The sequence below is a fragment of the Paramisgurnus dabryanus genome, chromosome 1 (assembly GCF_030506205.2).
Source record: "Paramisgurnus dabryanus chromosome 1, PD_genome_1.1, whole genome shotgun sequence".
NCBI lineage: Eukaryota > Metazoa > Chordata > Actinopteri > Cypriniformes > Cobitidae > Paramisgurnus > Paramisgurnus dabryanus.
The window spans coordinates 6,487,345-6,499,982 of NC_133337.1; positions in this window are offsets into that span (position 1 = coordinate 6,487,345).

Genomic DNA, 12,638 nt, shown 5'->3' on the forward strand with positions numbered 1-12,638 from the left:
TGCTGGTTACTGTGAATCTTTGCAGGATATTTTATTTACTGTGATTTTCTACAGCACATACCTTTTTACTGTTTAAAAACACTACTGTGATTTCACACTGAATGCACTGTAATCCACTGTGAACTTTATTACAGTTATTTGCTGTGCATGAACACAGTTAATAACTGTAGATTTCACAAGCATTTTTTACAGTGTATACCATTACAGTACCAAATCACCACGTCGCCAGTACGGACTCCTTACGTCGCAAGATAACCAAGTACGTCCCAGTTACGTAATAAATTCGTACTATTTTGGTAATTTCATAACTTACTGGCAACGTAACTGTTACGTCCCAGGGAGGTAATTTAATTACCTTTACCTTATTATATAAACATTCATTTCCTTTTCTATTTAGGTTAGCTTATTAAAACTTTTCAGTCTCAAAGTTTCCCTTAAATAAGTCAAAATAGATTAAATACACACGAACTGCATATGGGAAACATGAAACAGCACGCGCCTCCCGCCCAGCTGAACTTGACCAGAACGCGCGACTGCGCATGCACAGCAGAACAGCGTGACAGGAGTCAGGACCGGTCGTTTCTCTGAACTGAGACCCGTTTAAATTTCACAAGAACTTATTTTAGTTGCTTAAGAGTTATAAACAACATTTTAACATACTTATTAAGGCTCACAGAATCTCGCCCGACAGTATAAACCGCGTTTTATGCTGCACTGACATTTGTCACATTTAGCTTCAAACAATGTTTTTAAAAAACTGGTATTAATTTTTGACTTTCACTTTTTAGCACATTTACAAAATTATTTGTCAACTTAGAGATATTTTAAATAGTTAAATGTAAATATTAAATGTTACATCTAAATATTAAATGTTAAATATAAATATAAATGTAAAATCTAAATGTTAAATCTAAATATAAATGTTAAATCTAAATCTAAATGCTAAATCAAAATTTATATATAAATGTAAAATCTAAATGTTAAATCTAAATCTAAATGTTAAATATAAATGTAAAATCTAAATGTTAAATCTAAATCTAAATGTTAAATCTAAATCTAAATGTGAAATCTAAATGTTAAATATAAATATAAATGTTGAAATTAAATGTTTGTAATAGTGTTTATAGCATCGTGTCAAATAAGTAACGAATAAAAACCATCTCATTCGAGGAAATTGACTCTTGGACATGGATTGTCGTGATAATAACTACTTAAAATAATAATCACGTTTGGAGAAACTGTATTTGAGGAGTAGGCAAGTGTCATTTTTATGAAAAGTGCGGGACCTGTAGCAATAATAATAGCCAGCCACGAGGGGTCTCACTTTGACTGAATTTTATGTCCTCGCTCATCATGTCATCACTCTGTCATGTTCGCATGCTTAATTGCCAGCAAGAGCCTGTATCCCCGCCCGCCTGCCCCGACCAGGTACGGTAACCGTTAACGTTACTGTCGTTCAAAATGTCCAACGAATCGGCTTTAGTTGAGAGCATCGGTGTGGTATAGTGCAATACACCTCCTACCCAGTTAGTCGCGCTATGCACCCATGTTATTCAACAGAATACGTATGTATGAAGGAGATGAAGAGAACTGTGTGTGAGGAAGTTGAGTAAAGAAAATATAGTTAACCTGGACTGTGACTGCTTTGTTTTATACTACATACACAACATATTGGCGACGAGGAATGGCTTTTCTTGGAATTTCACAACCCCCAGCTTTCCTGGACACTCCTGGTGAGCCGACAATTTTCTATAAGTCTTGGATACAAATGTTTGAGAATTACCTCCTGGCGCTCTCTGCAAACGACATGCCAGACAAGCGAAAACGTGCGCTGCTGCTTCATTGTTTGGGCACAGAAGGCCAGCGGATTTTTCTTACACTTCCGGATGTCGGTACAACTTACAAGTCTGCGTGTGATGCTTTACAAGCCTTTTTTGTTCCGAAAGTGAACGTGGTTGTGGAGAGGAATAAATTTCGTCAGCGTGCGCAGATGCACGGCGAATTTACTATTCAATATGTTGCTGCATTACGGGATTTGCTTCTGAACTGTGATTTTGGCGCTCTCGCTGATGACATGATTAGGGATCAAATTATAGAAAAAACGTCCTCCGGATGTATTAGAGAACGTCTACTTTTAGAAACAGATCTCACACTGCAGAAAGCAATTACAATTCCGTCCCAAATTGAAAATGCAGTGGCTGAAGCGAAAGCGATGGCTCCAGCAGCTGAGGCTACAGTCAAATTCGTTCAATCAAGAGGTGGTGCTGCCACACATAAACGTAGAACGACAACGAAATCAAATGCAACACGCACACACAATGGCCCTACTCACACTGCCCAACGCAAGACTTGTTACCGTTGTGGATCCAGTTCACATCTAGCCAACAACCCAACATGTGCTGCTAAACATGCAAAATGCAAACATTGTGGAAAAATAGGACACTTTGCCAAAGTGTGTCGCAGTTCAGCTTCCACATGCAATGTGCAAGAAATGAAAGCGTCAGCGTAAGTTCTACCAGGAAGACTCTAATACCACGTCATTCATTCATAAAATCGGCTTGCCAATCACAGCTCAATGCCGACTATTTAAACGCTGAACTAACACTCTCTCCTGCTGCCCGTAGGTGTCGTAGCTGAAGTTCGCCTCCATCCTCCCCACCACCACCAGGTTGTTCCCTGTTCTTTTGTCCGGGGGTAGGCTCCGCCCCTGCCTTCAACATCAGGCAGGATCTGCCGGACTACAGCTAGACCCGGACGAAAGGCGGGGCATACGCCAAAAGAATCTATACGAGACTCAAGCATCCATTTAATTGAGTCTGATTTGAATTTCTGTCTTTTAATTCAACATGGAATAAATGTCATTCAAACGTTCACTTGCCTTCTGAGTCTTTATGGTAGAAGTTACTGTGCCAGATCTTACGGTCTTAAATATTACTCCTTCTTCCACTGTGTCACAGACAAAATGCCTTACCTGTACTGTGTCTCTTCATGTAAAAGATGGACAGTTACTTAACACAGATTTGCTTCTAGACACAGGGTCAGCAGTTTCCATCCTTCCAGAGCATGTTTACCGCCAGACGTTCCTGCATATGCCCCTTAAAAAGCCTACAGTACGTCTAGTGACCTACATGAAGAAACCTATTCCTGTCCTTGGATGCCTTAACCTTACTGTTACATACTGCAACCATAGCACACAAACAGACTTCTACATTGTCCGTGATGAGACATCTTTGCTCGGAATGGATCTTTTCACTGCTCTGCGCCTTCAAATTCAAGATGGACATATTGAACCACCTGCCTCACCAGCAGAGGATCGAACTGCTGTTAACAACACTGAGGCTTTAGGCATTGCTACTGGATTTACCCACAAAGTTAAAATGCGTTCTGATGTGCCCCCAGTTCAGCAGAAACTTCGCAGACTGCCATTTGCTGTTCGTAATGCTGTTTCAGAGGAGTTGAAAAGACTCGAAGCAGAAGGCGTCATAGAGAGAGTTGACTCGTCTGCCTGGGTGTCTCCTCTGGTGGTTGTGAAGAAAAAGACTGGTGGCATTCGTCTTTGTGTGGATTTACGTGAGCCAAACAGAGCGGTGGTGATAGACAGTCACCCTTTGCCACACATCGAAGAAGTCTTTACTGAGCTCCGTGGTGCAACAATGTTCTCCACAATCGATTTGCAAAATGCCTACCATCAAGTCCAGTTACACCCAAGCAGCAGAGACCTTACAGCGTTTATAACGCATGACGGACTTTTTCGTTTTACAAGGGTCCCATACGGCTTGGCCTCAGCACCTAGTGCCTTCCAACGGATGATGTCTCAGATTCTGACAGATAAAAAAGGTGTACAATGCTATCTAGACGACATCATAGTATATGGTGAGCAGTGTTGGGAACGTTACTTAAAAAAAGTAATTAGTTATAGTTACTCACTACTTGTTCCAAAAAGTAACTGAGTTAGTAACTGAATTACTCTATAATAAAAGTAACTCGTTACCAGGGAAAGTAACTATTTGCGTTACGGTTAAAAAAAAGTTGCTATAAGTTATGTCAAAGAATTTGTATTTTTTTAGCAGTTTTCACATGTCAGTTGAAATGAGTAGAACAGACAGGTGTTTATACATAACTTTCCATATTTATTGCACGTCAACAGACAGCAAGAGTTTTATCCTACACTTCAAGTATTATCTTTGTAAGAAAAGTAAACAGTTACACCATATAAAGTGCATTTAACTTCAGCAAACTAAATGAAATAAAACTCTCTCAACCTGAGACAACTGGTCAAGTAAACAACCTGTACTTCCAAGTGTTTTGTTCACAAAAAGTTAACTTTTAAACAACAAAAAGTGTGTTTGCTCTGTAGTCGTATTCTTAATTAAATGAATCAAACTCCCAATGTCAGACAACTGGTCTGGTAGACATTCTGTACTTCAGGTATTTTCTTCAAAAGTAAACAGTTAAATAATATAAAGTGTGTTTGCAATAACTGTAGCAAATTAAATAAATCAAACTGAGATAAATAGTCTGGAAAACATAGGCTGCTGTATTTCGTTTTCTTCATTAAAAAAGTAAACAGTTTAACAATATGATTCATTAAATTAGAGTTGCTTACAACGGATGTCGACAAAGTCTTCGCTCCCGGACATAATGTACACATTACATGCACGTTCTGGCTTTGACCACAATGAATTTGAAGTAGTGCTTATATCTCCACCTTGAAAATGCCAACTTTTCATCGGATTGCTCCTCCTGACTCGCCATCTCTTCTGATGCCGCGAATCTCTGTTTAGCTGTTGCGTGTGTGTGGGTAAATTCCAAATGCTGTGTGTGCGCCCTTGAAGGGCACTTCGCGAAGGGGATGTAAAATCCAAATAAACAGAAAAAGACGCTGTATTTTATCACCAAGTGTATTTTAATTAGCCACACTATCAGACAACATTGCGCAACTTTATCTAGAGTTTATACATCAAGAGATTTGATCTTCAAAGGGAATAGGGCATAGTGATCATCACTTTCGATTGGAATTCGCCCTGTGTGTGTGTGTCGCCGCAGGCGCGTGCGCTGGCATGTGTATAACAACACTGGCTCTGATTGGCTACCATGAAACACATTACTCTGCCTTAGCCAATCATAATCGCTTATCTCGTTATTAACCTACCTCCTCACTAGCTGTGTGACCCAGGGTTGCGTTTGGATCACACAGGTTAAGTCAGTGCATAGTAACGCACCGCATTTAACGTCCGGTAACGTTAACGGCGTTGTAACGGCGGGAAAAGTAATTAATTAGATTAGCCCGTTACTTAAAAATGAACGTCGTTACGTAACGCCGTTCTTTTAAACGGTGTTATTCCAAACACTGATGGTGAGACGCCTGAACTTCATGACACGAGACTGAAAGCTGTCCTTCACTGCCTACAAGAGAGTGGGTTGAAGCTGAACACCGCTAAATGCCACTTCAGAAAGTCTGAGTTGTCCTTTCTGGGGCCTCTCATTTCTGCCTCTGGCCTACAACCCGACCCTGACCATGTCCAAGCTGTGGTTCAAGCTCCCCCTCCTCATGACGCTCAGTCACTACGTTCTTTTCTTGGCCTGACTGCATGGTATTCAAAGTTCATTCCCAATTATGCCACACTTGTTGAACCTCTTCGTGCTCTACTTTGTAAGTCTACTGGTTTCCATTGGACTGATGAGGCTCAGGAAAACTTCTCCCGTGTTAAAGACATAATAGCTACAAGCCCTGCTCTTGCCTTGTTCAACCCTTCCTTGCCGACAGTCGTCACCACCGATGCGTCAGATTACGGCATTGGTGCTGTGTTGACACAGATCCAGGGCCATACAGAACAGACAGTTGCATTCACTTCTAGAGCACTGACCGAGTGTGAACGCAAGTACTCTACAATCGAAAAAGAAGCCTTAGCGTGAGTGTGGGCGACTGAAAAGTGGTGCACTTACTTGTGGGGTCGTCACTTTACTTTAAGAACAGACCACAGCCCTCTGACTACCTTACTCTCAACCAAAGGCCTTGGACGTGCAGGCATGAGAATAGCCCGATGGTCTGCTCGCTTGTTGTGTTTCAATTACAACATTGAATACAAACCAGGGCGAGAGAATGTTACAGCCGATTGCTTGTCACGTCTGCCTCTTCCCATTACAGAAGAACATCAAGATCCTGAGCTGGAGATGGTGGCTGTTGTGTCAGCTGACTTTGCAGCTGTCACTGCTGAAGAGCTCTCAAGAGCCTGTGATGCATGCCCTGTGCTACAGAAGGTGAGATTCTACATTTCTAAAGGATGGCCTAGGAGTGCAAAGAACCTAGACCCTGTCATCACACCTTACTTTCGTATCCAGAATGAACTGGCTGTGCAAGATAGTTACATAATTCGCGGCACTCATCGTGTGATTGTACCACAAGCTCTGCAATCAAAGCTCATTCAGCTAGCTCATGACACACACCAAGGGATTGTTCGCACAAAACAAAGACTGCGAGACTTGTATTGGTGGCCTGGCATAGATTCACAGGTTGAGTCTGCCATTAAGTCATGCTCTACCTGCCTGCAGCATGACAAAACTGCTATCACCCGTGCTGCCCCGCTACAACCTGTGCCTACTCCGTCTGCAGCCTGGGAAAAGGTAGCTGTGGATATTGTGGGACCTATTCAAGCTGCACCTCCTGACTGCCGTTTTGCAATAACTCTCATTGACTACTATAGCTGATGGCCTGAGATTGCCTTCAGCTCAGGTATTACCTCAATTACTATTATGAACTTTCTTGCCACTGTGTTTAGTAGAGAAGGAAATCCACTCGAACTGGTCACTGACAATGGCCCTCAGTTTGTTTCGGCTCAGTTTGAATCCTTCCTTGCGGACAGAGATATCAAGCATTGCCGCAGCTCCGTGTATTACCCACAAGCAAATGGGGAAATAGAACGCTTCAACAGAGTATTTAAGGACTGCTTACAGACAGCCAACATCGAAGGTAAACCTGTGAAAGCCTTTGTCACTGAGTTTTTACACACATACAGAGCCATTCCCCATGCCATGACCTCAGTGTCTCCTGCCGAGCTGCTGCATGGTAGACCACTCAATACAAAGCTGCATATCAGAGGTCTCCACTCCACATTGCCTCTTACAGAGCATACAAACCTGAAACAAAACATCCAGATGAAGCAACAGAAAACAAAACGGTATACAGACAAACGACGTAGTGCAAAACCATCCACTTTCCAAGTTGGATCTTCTGTACGTGTCCGCAAGCCTGGGTTCATTGCGAAAAGATGTTCTAAGTTCACCCAACCCTTTAAAGTGGTAGCCCAGAAAGGCCCCGCTACTTACCTGTTATCAGATGGAAAAGTGTGGAATGCCATCCACCTTGCACCTACACCCCCCACCAATTCGAGTGTTCCTACATCACAGCCCGATGATGCTTGTTTGCTGCCAAGCACCTCTGAACCACCCGAAACTGTGCAATCCCTTCCCCTCTCTCCAAGAGTTCCAAGGATGCGACATGCACCGGTATGGTCCAGAGACTATGTGATTTAAAAAAAAAAAAAGTGATGTGAACATGTTTATTTTGTCTCTGTTCCCTGAAGATTGTATCTACAGTTTATTTACTAGTATATTTGTCATAAGTTTGAATTTTGACTTACTGATTAGACTTTCCGTTTACATGCTAGGCTAGATCTGACAATACCTGTGGATTCTGTTCTTCCATGTTTAGGTCATTAGTGACTAACATTTCTACAGATTTTGTTACATACATACTTTCCATGTGATTACATGTGAGATTATTATTTTCTACAATTTTTGTTGTTTCAGTTTACATATATTGTTCATTAAGTACTGATATTCTGGTGCTACAGTACAGAGTTTTATTTCTTACAAGAGAGGAATATGTGGTATAGTGCAATACACCTCCTGCCCAGTTAGTGGCGCTATGCACCCATGTTATTCAACAGAATACGTATGTATGAAGGAGATGAAGAGAACTGTGTGTGAGGAAGTTGAGTAAAGAAAATATAGCGTGTGTCTCAATCACCTCCCTTGTTCAGTAGTCAGGGCACTGATCAGGGAGTCGACCATTTTAAGGGCTGTCTCAATCGCAAAATCCGTTCAGTGCACTGGAACGTTCGTTCCCTAAAAATTCCCACAATGCAACGCAAAAACCAGTGAGCATCGATGGTCCCTATGTTCCCTAACCGGAAATCACCTGACCTTTTCTGAAGCTCGCCAACCGAACATCACGTGATCCAACTCAATAAACTTTATGAAATGTTACAGAACTTTTATAAAGACAAACGTTTGTTTTAGTTGTAAATATAAACATACATTGCTACACAGTAAGGGACCACAATCTACTCAATATTTAAAATAATAATATTTATTTAAAATTGTAAATATATTTATTACATTTAAAATGTAATTATATGCCTCCAATTTTATGCACAGATATGTAAGAGAATAATGACAGCATTTTTCACAATGTACTGTTTTTAAAATTATGTCAGAGAGATGTTGGTTTTGCCGGTTGTTGATGAGTAACAGCTGTGAGTGATTACAACGCGCTTAAGCAGCCACGTGACAGAAAAATAAGTGAACATTGTCCCAATGTGAAGTGAGCTAGGGTCCTTACCAGTGCCCGAACCTGTGTACACGATAGGTGACCGTGATTTTGGTCACCGTACACGATATACTGATTCACGACCTCGGGAGCTAGGGAACGAATTGAGACACACGGATAGTTAACCTGGACTGTGACTGCTTTGTTTTATACTACATACACAACAATCGGCAGAGCCGTCCTGGCGGCTATCCAAAATGTTTCAACAACGACAACAACCGCCTCCGGGCCACCACATGCCACCACATCGGTAAGTACGCTTTTCAAACCACGTAGCATTAGATTTTTTTGTAAAGGTTAACTTAACTAAACTAGCAAAAGAGATTTGTTACTAGCAACAAATGAACTTTATGTGTAGCACATGTGTTTCTATAAAGCGTAAAACTCACACGTTTAACGTGAGTGACGCAGTAAACCATGGTTTTATTGTGGTAAAAGTGTAGTAACCATGTTTACATGGTTTAACTATGGTTTTGGAAAACCATGGTTGTCAAACCCATGGTTATTTTGTGGTTACTACGGTTTTACCACAGTAACCATGTTTTTCTGGTTTTAACCGTAGTAAAACCATGGTTAATTTTCGTTAGGGTAAGATTATGTGAAGATTTGCTGAGCAGCAAAGCATGATTCATTAGATAATTTAGCATTACAGCTACAGAGGCTACTTCTCACCTTACAAATTACACTAAATTGTTGGTCAAATGGAAATCTCTCTTGGCTTAACTTACCTGTTGACCTTTACTCACAAGATAAAACCATTCTCTGCTTGGCTAGGGAGAGAGAAATGCTGATGAAGGACAGCGGCAGTCATAATGATAAAGACATTTAATTTAATGTGAATAAGGTACCAGAGACAGAGTGTATACTGTAAAAAAGCATATAATGTATCTCTCTTTGTTTCCGTTACCAATCTCAACCATGACCTTTGACTGCTGAGCATGTAAACATTAAAAACACATGAAATATAATGTTGCTAATATTTTGCTAATGTCTCTTCAGGTTCCCACCACTTACAATTACACAACGGGGCCAGCCACACCCACCACCTCCACTGGGACATCATACCGCTCGGTATACTTGCATATTCATGTAACTCAGTGGCGAACCGTGGGTACTTAAGCTGGGCCTTCAAAATATGCAATGAAGTGCAAATGCCTCTCCATCCATAATACTAGGCTATTCGTATTTCGTTAAATCATACAGTGAATGTGTAAAAATTCTGATCACGCAAAGTTGAATTACAGAATGGGCATTGTCTGCCTTTAAATGCAGTTTTAAAGTTTAAAATTACTTTAATCTAACTGATAAACACAAATACAGATTCTGCTGCTCTGTAATGACAGGGGCTCTGTAAATTTGCATTTAACAAGCTTAAATTATGTTCTTTAATTTGTTTTTTATTTTTTGGAAATATATATTTAGCTGTAGGATACCTTGTTAATCTTTTTCATAAGGGGAAATATAGCACCCTGCGTTCTCAGTGCACCTCCTTGTGGCTTATAACTGTTGTTATAAGATATCCAGGGCTCGCAAAATCGCTAGCCCGAGCCCCGAGGTCCAGGGGCTATTGTGAATTCTTGTCGGGCTACCAAAATGTATCTCCGCCCTGCCCATCGGTTATAGCGAGGTAAAAAATATTTGAATGTTTTCGCATTCTCTCAGATTTAGTTAGGAAATTATATTGTATGTAATTCGGCGTCGTCTGTCAGTCATTACTATCCTCACATAACAAGTGAAACTGTCAGGAAGTAAAAGTATAATTAAACCCATTATTTTTCTCGTGTTCGCGTCATATGCACAGGCTCCTCTGCACGCGCTTCTCCCAGCTGTGCTCTTCACGCGCTTAAGTAATTTCGTTTTTACCTCAGCCCTATCAAAATAGCTACAACGTCAATCACGTTTTCCGCCATTTACCTCAACCACTTTCACCGCAGAGATTCGGGCCATTAGACTGTATTAATATTAACGGTCTATGATCTTCGTCTTTGGTGTTTTACGGCAGCTCGCATCCAGTTTGTTGCATGATTAGGACTTCATGAAGGCTTACAATGTATTGTTTTTTGCCCGCCCACTTGAAATCAAAACGTGATTGGTCGATTTGCCCGTCACTCTCCACACCAAAACACATAGCTTGGCCTTCCCTGGGATTCATGAAGTCCTAACCAATGAATGAGCCAGATAACCGGGCCTTAATAGAGACAGACGATTCTGATTGGATTAGATGTTTTCATGACATGAACCTGACAGTAAACTTAACGTAGATGAGAGAAAATATATTACATGTATTGTATTAAATTGAATTAAATAGAAATTTAAAAATGTAAAAACATATTTTTATTGAACATTATTTATTTGTATTATTATAATAAAAAATCTTTTTATAAATTTTTTTAGGCCTTCTCTGAAGGCGTAGAAGGCCCTGAAGGTTCCCCACTGATGTAACTTAGCTGGCTGTTTGTTTTTTTTTTTTGTTTTTTTGTGTGGTGTAATGTTTCAGGATTAGTTCCAATCATGATGGCATATTTTACACAACACTAACATGTGACAAGATAACGTCTTTGGTATTTTGTTTATATTTTAAAACCCAGGGCTCTAGCACCAGCGTTACCACACCTTTACCAGCAACAGACTTCGCTCCAGTGACCTGTCTGTCAGTAAGTACTCATTAATAATCATGTTCATATTTGTTTGATTTATTTCTCATTTACCACTCAGTAACTTCTCATCTTTTGATTGTCCATTTTATTTAAACATTCCTTAAATAAATGTATAGTACAATCTATATTTTTCTTTAGTCAGAAAGATAATAAGTGGATGTGAATGCTCATCTGTTATAATGTCTATAATTCTCTCTTGAATAACCCTTTTTTGTTATAGCTACATTCCAAATGTCATTTTCTTTGGTGTGTTCTAGAATGACTACCAAGGAAGACATCAGATTTCCAAAGAGGAGCTTGAACATGGTCTTTCACTGAAAACCACCTTAACAGAAGCGGCATCTATTCTTTCAATCTCAAGGCCAACTTTCTACAAGTTACTGCAAGACTATAATATCCCAACATCAAAATTTAAGAGCATCAGTGATCAACAGTTGGATCTTGAAGTGTCACACATAAAAACTGAACACCCAAATGTTGGAGAAGTGATGCTTATGGGGCATCTCCGCTCCAAAAACATTGTGGTTCAAAGACAACGTGTAAGAGATTCTCTGCGAAGAATGGACCCAATTGGTGTCCTAGCCAGGAGAAGAACAGCAATAGCTCGGCGAGTATACTCTGTCCCCCATCCAAATTTCATATGGCATGTAGATGGAAATCATAAGTTGATTAGGTGGAAATTAGTTGTTCATGGTGCCATAGACGGCTACAGTAGGATGTTGATGTTTCTTCACTGCTCCAACAATAATCGTGCTGAAACTGTTAAAGACCTCTTTACTGCAGCTGTTGGACAGTTTGGCAGACCACTGCACATCAGGACTGATCACGGAGGAGAAAACGTTCAGATTTGGGAGGACATGCATGCGAGCAGGGGGGAAGGCTCTGTGTTAACAGGAAGTTCTGTACACAACCAGAGGATAGAGCGTTTTAATCGAGACTTGAACAAAAACTGAAGCCATGTTTATGCACCCATTTTTTATGAACTGGAATCCCTGGGTATCCTAGACATTGACAATGCAACAGACCTATTTTGTCTCCATTATGTCTTTCTACCCCGAATCAACCGCACTTTGGAGGAATTCAAAGCTGGATTTAACAATCACTCTATATCATCTGAAGGAAATAGAACACCAGTTCAGCTTTTTACTCTGGACAATGATTTGCCTCATTTTCACAACCCAGAACGCTCAACAGCAGGGGTAGTTTTTTGTTCCTCACACAACTATCAAAGAGGATTTTCCCCATTGAATGATAGGGATTTGCAAGAACTGAATGCTGCCATTAACCCTCTTCAAAATGACAACAACAATGGCAAAACATTGTTTCAGAGAACACAACAGTTTATTTTTGATAAACTTGTAAATGTGTGA